At 45.6% G+C, this 13,965-nt stretch overlaps 1 long non-coding RNA gene across 1 annotated transcript; it reads left to right on the top strand.

Moving 5' to 3' along the window:
* Nucleotides 1-29: 29 nt before the first annotated feature.
* On the top strand, nucleotides 30-13,131 carry LOC308555820. The gene is made up of 5 exons (XR_013998604.1): nucleotides 30-230; nucleotides 970-1,117; nucleotides 5,613-5,680; nucleotides 8,626-9,145; nucleotides 11,240-13,131. It is a non-coding gene; the product is annotated as an uncharacterized lncRNA (long non-coding RNA).
* The last annotated feature ends 834 nt before the right edge of the window (nucleotides 13,132-13,965 follow it).

Genomic DNA, 13,965 nt, shown 5'->3' with positions numbered 1-13,965 from the left:
GTGACGCGGCGCGAGGCGGGGCCCGCTCCGCCCTCCGGGGACTCGCCCGGAAGGGCCGGGGGACCGCCGGGCGCGCGGGGTCCCGGGGCCCTGTCTTTCTGGCGTTCGGTGGCCGCTTGCTGTCCCTAAGCTGACCCAGGGATGCCCAGACGGAACCCGAGGGTACGATTCTATTGCGCGAAACTCACCAGACCACGTGCCTGCAAGTCTTCATCGCCTCATCCTTTTCAGTGGGTAACGGGAAACTACCCTGAATGTTCCGTGTTAGGGTGTTTGGCCAAATTATGGTACTAGAATATGTTGGGATGGCCTGCAGCCATTAACATGATAATCATGAAGAAACACGGGAAGCCCTTTATGAGAACTGGAGAAAGCTGACTATAAAACACATAGCTGTGATTGCAAACAACTACGTTAATACAAATGTGCGTATATATGGGTGAAAAAGGCAGGCCAGACACAAAATGAATAGGCTGTTGGGAATGTGTATAATCTAAACATGTACTGTATAAAGTCATCAAGGCAATTTCAAATAACAAAAATGAAAGCATTGAAAACTGTATTTTAAAAACATCAGCCCTCCCCCTACTAGAGTTCCATTCCCTAGAGGCAGTTTTTAACTCAGCTATTTCTTCTGATATTTAGCTCCATGTAGTGACAGTGTTGTATCTTGACTTATCTATTTTGAACAATACTCATTTTCAATGACAATAAATGAAAATTTAACTCAGGTAATTTTTAAAAAGCCTTTAAAATGTCAATTCCAAAAACTATTACTGCACGCCTATTAGATGACAGTCACTGAGGTTTATAGGACAGCGCTGCTTTCTTTTTGGAGCTTACCTTCTTGAGACTGGGTGGTAAAGGATGGTGAAGCTTGAAGTCCAGCTAGGACAAGGAGGCCTTTTCCTATAACCAAGGATCTCTTCTGCAGGGGTGACCCCTTCATTGTTTCTTCTTTGTCCTTAGGTTAGCCCCACAGAAATGCAGCTGGCCTTTCTAGGACATCCTTTCAGACAAGATATTTATAAGTGCATTGCAGGAACCAAGTTTTCTGGATGAGAGATACTCTTGCAGTTATCTGGCCTGGGCAAAAATTGCAAAACAAGAGAGGCAGGTGAGTGTGTGTGTACTGGAAACAGGAAAGATTGGGGCTGGAGGGAAAAATTGTCCCAAATTTTTTGGTTGGATTTGAATCAGAATACACAGCTCTCTGACAAGCCCCCTATAGAGGGCAGTGGTAGAACAGAAAGCTGGTAAATATTTAAATCCTTCCTGGACTGGGTTATCTCAAAAGTGGAGAACCAGGCTACAGTCTGTTAGAGGAGCATTCATGTAAAATGGAGCATCTACCTTGAAAAATACTCTGGAATTTCCTCAGAAAGTTAAATATTAAGGTACCATTTTTACTCTTAGGTATATAACCTCAAGAACTGGAAACATATGTCCACACAAAAGCTTGACCATGGATCATAGCACTATTATTCATAATAACCAAAGGTAGATACAATCCAAATGTCTATAAACAAAATGTGGTATATCTTTATAATAGAAAATATTTGGCCATGAGAAGGAATGAAGGACTGATGCATGCTGCAATCTGGCTGAACCTTGAAAATAGTATAAGTAAAAGAAAGCAGTCACAAAAGACCACATAACAACACACTGAGATTTGAGGGGGGGTAATTTATACTTCCCTCTTCCTCTCCTAGCCCCCTATGGCAATCTTACTTAGAACTTCAGACCTATCCTCTTGAAAAAGCAAGAGCCCAGAATCTGCTGAGCCTCCCAGTCTGTTTCCTTTCCCAAATTCATCAGCGGGTGAGTCATTCTTTCTCCCATGAGAAGGAGTGAGTGATGGGGACTGGAAAAGATGCCAGATACGGTCTTTTCATACTTTTTCTTGGTAACCCCTCCAAACATTGCTTGGTACTAAGTCAGTACTGACTTTATTCACTCATTTACCAAATAGTTATAGAACACCCACCATGGGCAAACTGTACAGTGAGGAATACATAGACTGGGCTATAGCCTCAGGGTGCTAGCAGTTTGGTTGGGAGATGACAAAGCTAAACATTTGAACAGTTAAACCACAATCAGCCCCTTTCAATGTTGGATATTCCAAGTCTCAGTCCCGAAACTCCTCTTGGCTCCATTTCCACTCGCTTCTTTGGTGACCTCATGTCTCAGGGACTGAAATAAGGATGCCAGCCTCAACCTTTCCCTTCAACTCTGTCCTACTCTAATTTTTAAGAATGAATATTTTAAAACCATCTTAAATTCATCTCTAAAAGCAATCTCTGATCTTTCCTCCCTCCCTCCTCCCTCAACCAAATCTACTTATGTCTCAGTTTCGCCAGGAATTGGTATCCCCATTGCTTGAAAAACTTGAAGTCTTCTCATACACCATATCTAATCCCCCTAAAAATTCTGCTGCTTTTACCTTCAAAATATGTCTAAATTTGATACCATTTCATTATCTTCACCACGATTATCCTGGTCCAAGTCACCTTCATTTCCTGCCTGGATTATTATAATAATCTTCTAACATCTGCTTCTGCCTTGGTGCCTAAGGGCTACTTTCACCACAGCGGCTAGAGTGATTCCTTTGAAAGACTAAGTCAGATCATGTCGTGTCTCTGCTAAAAGCTCTAGTGGCTTTTCCTTCTACTCAGAGGCACACCCAGAGTCACACATGGTCCTATCTGGTCCGGCCCTTCTACCTCTCTGATTTCATTTCCTAGTCTTGCTCCCCACACGCTGGCCTCGTGTTGTTCTTCAACCTGCCAAGATGCCCCTGTCTTAGGGCCTGTATAGTTTTGTTCCATTTGACCAGACAGCTCTCCCCCAGGTACTGACATGGCCTCCTCCCTTGCTTTTTTCAGGTTCCCACTCAAAATTCAGAGAGATCACCCTATATAAAATAGTATCCCTCTCTGTATTTCCCCCCTTAATGTTCTCTACATCACTCATCAGAATCTTATGCACCATATATTTCATCATTTAGTGCTTATTGTTTGCCTTTTCCATGAGAATAAACGTTCCAGGAGGGCAGGGATTGTTTTATTGGTTATTGTTTTTCCAGTACCTTTGTCAGTGCCTGGCATATAGGTGCTCAACGAATATTGTTGAATGAGTGAATGAATCATTCCATATCTATTTAAGATATCAATAGAAGAAATGTTGAAAGGCAGTACATAATGTCATTGCCAAATTAATGATATGTGTGTCAATATTTTGGCCTATTATTTTTATTATTACCATTCCAATAATTATGTGCAGCAGTCATTGTTCATTATTACATATGACAAGCAGGATTGATGTTCTATTATTTTATTTAGGCTAATAACAAAACCTGGCATGAGTAATGGATAAAACATGAGGAAATAGGACAATTGAAAGGAAGAGAGTGGGAGTAAAACTTTCCTTCCTATATGACTTACATCATTTAAAAAAATCATTTCAATAATGTGCTTCCTAGTCTACTTAGTATATTCAATTCATATAACACAGAAATTCATTTCCTAAGTTAAATCTACATTTTCCAGTTAGCATGCAAAAAAGTGATCTTTTGTGAGAGAAAACATTTGGGCTATATGCACAGTATACTGGAAATTGATTAGGCTTGATTAATGTCTCAGTAAAAATCTTTACAAAAATGAGTGAAACTATTTTAATAGCTTTTGCTCCTTGGAATTATTTGTCAGTATTAATTTACCTGGAACCTCCTCTTTCTAGTCAATGGATTATGGTTTCATGACCAAAGTTAATATCTATTTGATTTTTTCTTAGTAATGTGCTTAATTCCAAAGAGATTTTAACATAAAAGCAGTACTAATTTTAGCTATAGTTTCAACTTAACTGTTTTCCTGAATTTCTTTACATTGTTACCACACAATGTAAAGGAGGGAACATTTCCTGAGGCTTAGAACCTAATCTACGGAAGCTAATCTGTGCATTCAACACACTTACTCACAGCCTTCTATGTGCTAAACATATTGTGGGGAGCTGGACATTCAAAGAATGAGTGAGACCCAGCCCCAAGGAACTGAGTTACAAAACTGAAATTCCTTCTTTCACCTTTGAACTTATCCTAAAGGAATCAGTCTCTAAATGGTTTTTACTGACTCAGTGATTGGCACATTATTGATTCCAAACCCTGGCCTTTTTTTTCACGATCAAAGGAGGTCATTTGTAGGAATAGTTTAGAAAGCCCAGGTTTTCTCCATTTTTGTGGAGTCAGTTGTGCAGGTGCTAAAGAATACCCTAGAATTCTGTTATAAATATCCCTAAGGTCACAGTATTTACTTGTTTGTTTACTGTGATATGTTCTGTGGGGTTTTTTGCTAGTGAAGCAGCAGCCTGTTTTATTTTTACTCTAAGAGATGGAAGGGTCTGCAGCGGAGGTGGGGTATTTGGAAGTTTCAAGACCACTGGAGGATCAGGCTTTAGGGCTACCAACTAGATAACCACGAAAAAGCCACGTTATCACTCTGGGTTTCATGTATTCCTTTGTTAAAGGAGGTGATTGGGTTTGATTACATCAGCAAGTCTCAAACTAATACATACCAGTCACCTGGGGATTTTGTTAAAATGCAGATTCCCATTCAGTCGGTTGGATTGGGGCCTGAGATTCTGCATTTCTCACAAGCTCTCAGGCAATGAATGACCACGCTGCTGGTCCATGGCCCGCACTGTGCGTGACGAGGACGAGAGCAGCACTGTCCCATAGAAAGATAATATGAGCTGCACATGTAATTTTAAATTTCTAGAAGGCACATTGAAAAGGTGAAAATAAAAAGTTAAAACTAATTGTGATGACATTTTATTTAACCTCATAATAAAAATATTATTTTAAATGTCATCAATGTAAAAATTATGAATAAGATATTTTACATTATTTTTTCCATATTAAGTCTTTGAAATCTGGTATGCTTTACACTTACTGCACATTTCAATTTGGACTAGCCACATTTGAAGTGCTACCTACCATTCAGGACCATACGGCTAGACGGTCTCCCTAGCCCATTTCAGTGCTAACAATATTCTCCCATAATTCGTCTCTCACATGTCAAGTAGACTCCTGCCTCCAGGTGGCGCTAATGTTCTTTGTTTCATTCTTGAACATTTATTTCTTGCTTCCGTGAAAGCAGTACAAAAGGCCACTTAACATTATTTTTTATTCATTTAGTCCCTTCTCTTAATTCATTCCTCCCTTAATTTATGTTTACAGGATGTAAGAGTGTTAAGTATATTATATTCTCCTTAACTTTGCCTAATAACTAAAGCCCAATAAAATTATTATTAATTAAATTATAGAAGGAACAAAGTCATTGTTATCCGCTCTTGGAAGGAGAAGCTATATACAGTAATATTAACCCCTAATTATATAATATTTTTAGACACAGGATGGTGACTAGCTATTTAACAGAGCAGAACTGGAAAGAGGAAAATTGCTGACCAGTATAAATCAGATTCAAGTAATAACTTTGTGAGACATTATTTTACGACTGTACTTTGTATTGTTGGTTTATGTGTTGAATTTTCGGAAAGAAATGATGAATATAAAAATTAACCTCAGTTTCAACTCTATAATTTTGTCTTTACTCCAGACATACTATTCCTGAGAGATTATGGTTTCTGAAGGAATAATTTTAATTCTCTGCTAAGCTTTAAGAAGGTATGAGCACTGACCAATTTTTGAAAAGCTTGATATGATTTCTTTTGTCAGAGTGTGCCTCGAATGATAACTAAAATGTGTCAGGAGTCATGGCCAAGGTATTTAAATGTGTTCATTTATCCTCACAGTAAACTGATGAGGTAGATACGTTTATTATCCCACATTTCACGGGAGGAAATGGAGGCCTGAGAGATTACGTAACTTGTTCTGGGCGCATGACCATTAAGAGGTAGAGCGGGAATTCAAATCCAGTCATTCCCTTAACTACTACACTACATTGAGGAAGCACCCTTCCTCTGTTTTAAGTTGAATTTACTGATCAGTAGGGAAAATAGTGAACAAAAATTATGATCTACGATGTCTAAGTCTAGAATATCCATGATGGGGGAGGGGTTGTCTTTTATAACGATAAGCTATAATGTGTTTAAAACAAGGTCAGAGACCTAAAAGCTCAGGTACTTTTGGTCTGAGTTCTCATTTGACCAGTGATGCCCTAAGCCAAGTCACATACGCCCCATTTTATAAAAAATATGCTTTTAAAAAAATTGATTTGAGGGAAAGAGAGAGGAAGGGAGAGAGGGAGAGAAACATTGATGTGAGAGAGGAACATCGACCCCCACTTGGGATGGAGCTGAAACCCTGGCTGGGAATCGAACCGGCGACTTTTCTGTGCATGAGAGGATGTTTAACCAACTGAGCCACACTGGCCAGGGCTACACTCCATTTTATACACCTATAAAGCGGAGTGAAATGGGAATCTTTTTCATGGATGTATGGGTTGAATACATGACATGATTTCATGACAACTCACATCACGAATTCCTTGCCCATAACCATTGTAAAAGTATATTCATCATATTGTATCACATGGATTTCCCAGCAGTTTTTATGTGCTCCCTTTTTGATGCATACAATACAAAACGGTGTCTGTGTGTGTGAGAGAGAGGGAATTGAGTTCAAATACTTTTTTTTTTTTTGGCCAACCACTGGCTCTATTATCTTGAGTAGCTTAGTAAATTTCTCCTGGAACATCAATTCCCTCAAATAAAAATAAGGGTTATTTTGCCTGGCTGGCCTGGCTCAGCGGTTGAGCATCAACCTGTGATCCAGGAGATCATGGTTCGATTCCCGGTCAGGGCACAGGCCCGGGTTGCGGGCTCAATCCCCAGTCGGGGGGGAGGGTGCAGGAGGCAGCTGATCAATGACTCTCTTATAATTGATGTTTCTATCTCTCTCTCTCCCTTCCTCTCTCTAAAATCAATAGAGATATATTTTTTAAAAAATAAATAAATAAGGGTTACTTTTTCCCTGTGGATGAGTTATGAGAATTAAATGAGATGACATACGTAGTCTCATATAGTTAATACTCAGTGTTAATTTTGTAGAACAATAAAATAGAAATATCACTAAGCTACATCCCTACCTGCTTACTTTCCTTTTTAAAGGAACTTGATATGCAGTGATAAATGGAGCAGAAGAGGCTACTCCCCAGGCAAGGAAAGTCTACTTCCCCAACTCCCCAAATTCTCAAATTTTTGATGACATTGGGCCAAGTTCATCTAATTTATGCAGCAAACTGCTTTAGCTCTCTGCTTTGCTTTGGCAGTGAAAACCAGTCTCAAGTAATCTTGTTGAAGGGCTTATGAAGACATTATGGTATTTGGCTCCCTATCTTATCCAAGTCGCCTGGATGAAAAATTTGTCTTTCCTTCCCCTCTCTCAGACAAAGGATTTATAACTACTTTAGCATATTATTGAAGCAGAGACATTACGGAAACGTGACTCCAGGCTGACTTTTATAGGTCCTGATTTGGATGTGTTGCACAGGCGGAAAAAATACATTGTTTTTAAAATGTCAACATTTTCTGATATACAAGGAATTCTTTTTTCTCCCTTCCCCTTTTTCTCTCCCCTCACCTTCCTTGTCTTCCTTCTCTTCATCTTCGATGGTATGTGACTGCATCTGAAAACATAAATCATGAAACTTTTCACTGGGCTCCTGAAAACCAGCCCAAATGTTTTTTCCTCGTGATATCCCTTCTTTTCTTGCTGGCCAGGAACAAAGCCACCTAAGCCAAGTGGTCGCAGTTCACTTCACACATAAGGAGAAGGAAAATCTATTTGGATCCCCCAAAGATTAAGGGACAGTCTGCTTCTGACGCTAAAAGGGGACCTTGGGGAAAAAATGATTCATGGATGGAACATTATCTCCAAATATCCTCCAAGGGCTCAGAGGTACCCCAAAAATATGGAGTACAACTCTTTCCCTGTGTCATGGGTTTGGAGGAGTGGAGAGTTGCAGAAAGAGGGAAAACTTGATCAAGGAGAGAGACAATGGCCTGGCATGAATGGTACCTCAGAGCAGCTAAGGGAGATCCAAGAGTGATGGTTTTGGATTTTGCACAAGGTTGAATGGACAGGGAACTTTCCCACAAAGGAAGCCGCGTCTGCTGTCCTTTCTAGGGAGTAGCTCACAGTAGATAGTGATGTGTGGTGAACTGGCCGTGGGACAGTGCAGACATTATGGCCTTTTAGCCCCCGCCCCTGTCCCCCCACGCTCTCCCTTCCCACTCTACCTGCATTCATTGCTCATATTATTGAGTGGCCAATGGTGAGCTACAGAGGTGCGGTGAAAATAGCACAGGCTTTGTAACCACATGAAACTGAGTTTGAATCTCTGCTCTACTCCTAAGTGTCCCTGGCAAGTCACTTAGCTTCCCTGAGTCTTAATTTCTTCTCTGGAAATGCAAATATTATCTGCCCTGATAACCTGACCAAGTTGTTGTGAGAAGCACATGAGGTAATGGAAAGGAAAGTGCTGCCAATGTAAAGTCCAGTGATAAAGATAACCTAAGGAACACACGAATCTCACGTCTGGATTTCTGCAGATCTCAGGTTCAGGTTCGCTGATGAAATCTCCTTCCCTCCTTTTTGTCAAATAACAGATGGGGGGACTTGGTCAGCCTCCATCAGACGGATTGATCATATTCCAACGAAGAGCCCGCACCTGCCCTCAGGCCTCAGCTCCCAGTAGCCCTGTCAGAAGCATAGTTCCTTCCTCCTGCTATGCACCAGAAGCTCCACAGCTTACCCAGGCTTTCCCACTAAGGCGCTCATCTGCTCATGGAAGCACTTGCTCCAGTTTGCTCCACTGTCCAGTGGGAGGGCAGGACCCTAGGGAGGAGCCCTGGACGCGCCCAGGGGGCCGTGTGGGTGCGTGTGGGTGTGCCCTCTCCTTTTGTGCCTCTTACCCTCCTCTTCCTCCTCTCCCCCCTCCTCTCTCCTGCTCCGTCTCTTGCTCTCCCTCGCATCTTTTCTTCCTTGAGGTATGAAGGCTTCTTTACTGAATAACCAGGAGGAATTTATAAGGAAATTAAAACAGGTGAGCAAGAGTTGGAACTCTGCTAAAGGAGTCCTCGGGGAGGACCGAGGAAGGAGACCCTGATACATCGTGGAGTTTGCTCGGTGAGTGCAGCGCACGTGGGCGTGGGCCTGCCCCCCAACACCTCCCTTCTTTCAGAGACACTGTTTATGTTAATTCCCCAGGAAGTACTGAAAGTCCTCACTTAATGTCATCGATAGGTTCTTGGGAACTGCAACTTTAAGTGAAAGGACACATAACAAAACCAGTTTTACTATAGACTAATTGGCATAAACAGGAGTTAAGTTCCTATGGCATATTTCTGGTCACGAAAACATCCCCAAACTTCTAAACAAAGACCCCAAACAGTTCTAATATTAAACACCAAAATAAATGTGAGCTATACATACATTTTAAAAAGATTAATAAAATCAAGTAAAATTATTCTTTCCCAAAACATTTAGTCCAGTTCAGGATGGTGGGTGGCCACAGCCTATCGCTGCAGCTCAGGGCACCAGGTGGGACCCAACTGTGGACAGGGCACCCGTCCCTCGCGGGCCACCCACACCCACACCCCACCCACACCCACACCCCACCCACACCCACACCCACACCCCACCCACACCCACACCCCACCCACACCCACACCCACACCCACACCCCACCCACACCCACACCCCACCCCACCCACACCCCGCCCACACCCACACCCCGCCCACACCCCGCCCACACCCCCACCCCGCCCACACCCCGCCCACACCCACACCCCGCCCACACCCCGCCCATGCCCACACCCCACCCACACCCCGCCCATGCCCACACCCCGCCCACACCCCGCCCACACCCACACCCCGCCCACACCCCGCCCATGCCCACACCCCGCCCACGCCCACGCCCCGCCCACGCCCACACCCCACCCACACCCCGCCCACACCCCGCCCACACCCCGCCCACACCCACACCCCGCCCACACCCCGCCCATGCCCACACCCCGCCCACGCCCACGCCCCGCCCACGCCCACACCCCACCCACACCCCGCCCACACCCCGCCCACACCCACACCCCGCCCACACCCACACCCCGCCCACAGCCACACCCCACCCCACCCACACCCCGCCCACACCCCGCCCACACCCCGCCCACACCCCGCCCACACCCCGCCCACACCCCGCCCACACCCCGCCCACACCCCACCCACACCCCGCCCACACCCCGCCCACACCCCGCCCACACCCCGCCCACACCCCGCCCACACCCCGCCCACACCCACACCCCGCCCACACCCCGCCCACGCCCACGCCCCGCCCACGCCCACACCCCACCCACACCCACACCCCGCCCACACCCCGCCCACACCCACACCCCGCCCACACCCACACCCCACCCCACCCACACCCCGCCCACACCCACACCCCGCCCACACCCACACCCCACCCACACCCCGCCCACACCCCGCCCACACCCCGCCCACACCCCGCCCACACCCACACCCCGCCCACACCCCGCCCACGCCCACACCCCGCCCACGCCCACACCCCACCCCACCCACACCCCACCCCACCCACACCCCGCCCACACCCACACCCCGCCCACACCCACACCCCGCCCACACCCACACCCCACCCCACCCACACCCCGCCCACACCCACACCCCACCCCACCCACACCCCGCCCACACCCACACCCCGCCCACACCCACACCCCACCCACACCCCGCCCACACCCCGCCCACACCCCGCCCACACCCCGCCCACACCCCGCCCACACCCCACCCACGCCCACACCCCGCCCACACCCCGCCCACACCACACCCCACCCACACCCCACCCACACCCCACCCACACCCACACCCACACCCCACCCACACCCACACCACACCCCACCCACACCCCACCCACACCCCACCCACACCCAGGAACAACGTCGACAGGCCGCTGGCCTCGGTGAGCAGCCCCGGGAAGGGGCTGAGACCGGCGTCCCCAGAGAAGCCCCTGGCAGCTGGGCAGGCTCCGCAGGCAGTGGCTTTGGCTGGGAATTGGTTGTTTTTTCTCATGAAACGTTACAATGAAACCCCCCTGAATGAAGCATGGTGCTAGGACCTGCTGTACACAAGCACATTTTCCTTGTAACTTCTACAAGTTGAGCGTCACAGATTGAGGTGAAGCCTCCTCTGACCCCCTCCCATTCCCTACCTCAGATGTGGCCGCTGCTGTCATCTCAGTGTACACAGCCGCCCGCTGCGGCGACACGCTGGCCGGACAGACTGCGTGGACGAGGGCGGCGGGTAAAGTGATGGTGGAGCCGGAAAATCCCTGTCACCTAGCGACAGCGGAGTCCTACAACGACGCATTCCTGGCGCTGGAGGTGACCTGCCGCGCCGCCGGGCGTGGGGAGGCGCCGGCACAGCGGCGCCCAGCCCCGGGTGCCTGGTAACAATGACTGGCTCACGCATCTACCGGACACTTTATAATTATCTTTAGCCTCCGCTTCCCGAATGTTCGCTGTGCAACAACAGCGCCTGTGCGTGCCCCGCGGCCGCAGCCTCGCGCGCCCCAGGGTTGCTGCGCCGTTCCGGGCAGCGGCCTGCTGCAGGCGCTCGTGGCCTGCGAGCGGCGGGCTGTGCTGTCTGGCCGAGGGGTGTAGTGGGCTGTGTACCCTCAGGTTCGTGGCAGTGACTTGGTGATGTTTGCACAATAAAAAGTTCACCTAACAATGCATTTCTCAGAATGTATCCCCATTGTTAAGTGGCCCCTGACACTTTTTCTATAAAAAGTAATTTATGCACACTTATTGAGATGAATACGTATATTTAATTTCTATATGAGTGGTATCCGTTGTACTTAATCTATAGCTTGTTTTTAAAATTTTTGTTTAATAAGGTATCTGGGAGGCACCCCCGGGTCTGGACATAGACATCAGCCTCATCCTTTCACTGCTTCATGGTGTGAAGCCACCGGAATTGAAGCCCTCTCTTACTTTTTAGGTGGTTTCCATTTCATTGCAAACGGTGCTCCCGTGAGCAACCTTGTGCTTAGATGAGAGTGTTTCTCTAGGGGAGATACTGTAATATTATGAGTCTGAGCATAACAAAATTGGCTGATTGGCTTCCCTCCTCCACCCACCTCCTGTTCTCAGAAGGCAGTTAGCTAAAGCTCTCTCATGTAATCACTAGGGATCCTCACTCCAGCAGATGAGCAGTTGTGCACAATATAACTTTCATAATCTTTATCTTTGTGATCTTGATATCACAGATTGAGTGAAAAATACTGTTTACATTACTCTTGCAAGAGCCAACTCTGCACTTGACATGGTGGAGTTGTGTGTGCTCGTGTGTGTGTGTAGTTAATGGATTAAGAGTACAGTAATCCAAATTACCCTCTCAAATGGCTACACCAACTTACACTCCTGCCAGCACTGTACAAGAAATCCGATTTCCTTAAGTCCTCACCAGCACCCATTATTTTCTTTTTTCTTCATTATTTTCAATCATTAAACTTTTTGTCAATCTGATGGGATGGGGCAAAATGACATTTCATTGTTGTTTCAATTCGTATTTTTACCCTAATTTTCTTCTTACGGCAGCAATGGCCTCCTTAGGGAGTTCTTATGTTCTTGTTAAGCAGTGGGGAGTCTCTTCCCCAGATCTGTTCCATCCAGCACCCCAGATACCGGCTGGAGAAAAGGCCTGGGACAGTGCTGAGGTCCCGAGTTCCATACACAGCCTCACTCTCCCGGGCTCTGGACCCTATACTGGAAATGCTTACAGTATTTGCCTCTGCAGTATTAGGCCGTGTCGAGAAGTTCTTCAGAGATGCCGGGAAATGATCACAAGCTCACTTTCCCCTTGTTGCTTATTTTCCTGCTGTACATGTTGTACTTTATTCCTGTCAATTGTTTTTAAATATGAGGATCTACACTGTGGAATTTTAATAGTACATATGTGTTTTTGATTATGAAAACACTACATGTGCATTATTTAAAACCTGAAAAAGTTTTAAAGAAGTAGAAAACAATCTTCCAGTCAGAGGCAATCATTATTAGTAAGGTGAAAATGTATGTTTCAAAGAAAATAAATTTTTACATACAGTCATATTTGTTTTTGATTCAGGTGTTATAAATGTCTGCTATACTAATGTTTTAGCCACTAGGAGAGATCATTTTCTCTTTATTTTCTCTATTTTGTTTATGACTGTGTTCCTGTTTTGCTCATTTGGAATATAATATATCTTTATACTTGTCTTGCTGCTTAAACCTAGACTGAGATGGTCACTCCTTCACATGTCTACTAAAAGTTCATTAACCTGTGAGGCTACTTTGGCTGAGGGGAACTTCAGACCATGAGGTGCTGTGTGTCCTTGGGGTAGACAGGCCTCTTAACCTAAACTAGAGAGGAGCACACATTTTATAATTAGGAGAGGCATAACCATGTAGAAGCTTTTTATATTTGTATTAAAGTACCTAATATAATTGCTATGTCTGAAATTATTTGAATTTAATATTAAAACAAAAAAAATCCCCCCAAAACAAAAAAACAAAAAAAAGTTACCCGGAGATCATAATAGGATAACTTCATAATTGTCTCACAGCATGCTCAGGGACACCCCCTAATTTATACAAGGCCCAAGAACCTCAACTGGTAAGAACACAAACCCTCTCCACAACTGGTGTCAGAAAACAAAGACCTAAGGAGAGGTCCCAGACGCCTGGGAAGAAGTCTAGCCAAGTGGGGAGATAGAACAGTGGCTCCAAGTTACGATGAGCCTGTGGCCGCCTCGTGCCCTAGCTCTTTTATATTGACCTCCTAGATTGTGCCAGCTGAGGAGACAAAGACACCTTCTTGCTTCCGACTACCCCATTCAGCCAAAGGGAGAGTCAATTTACTGTTTGGCACACCAAATTCTTCCATAAGCACAAAATATTCTT

The sequence above is a fragment of the Miniopterus schreibersii genome (genome assembly GCF_964146895.1).
Source record: "Miniopterus schreibersii genome assembly, chromosome: 1".
In the NCBI taxonomy this organism is placed as follows: Eukaryota; Metazoa; Chordata; class Mammalia; order Chiroptera; family Miniopteridae; genus Miniopterus; species Miniopterus schreibersii.
Note: the sequence above shows the minus strand (reverse complement) of the source record. Positions and strands in the feature narration are given on the sequence as shown.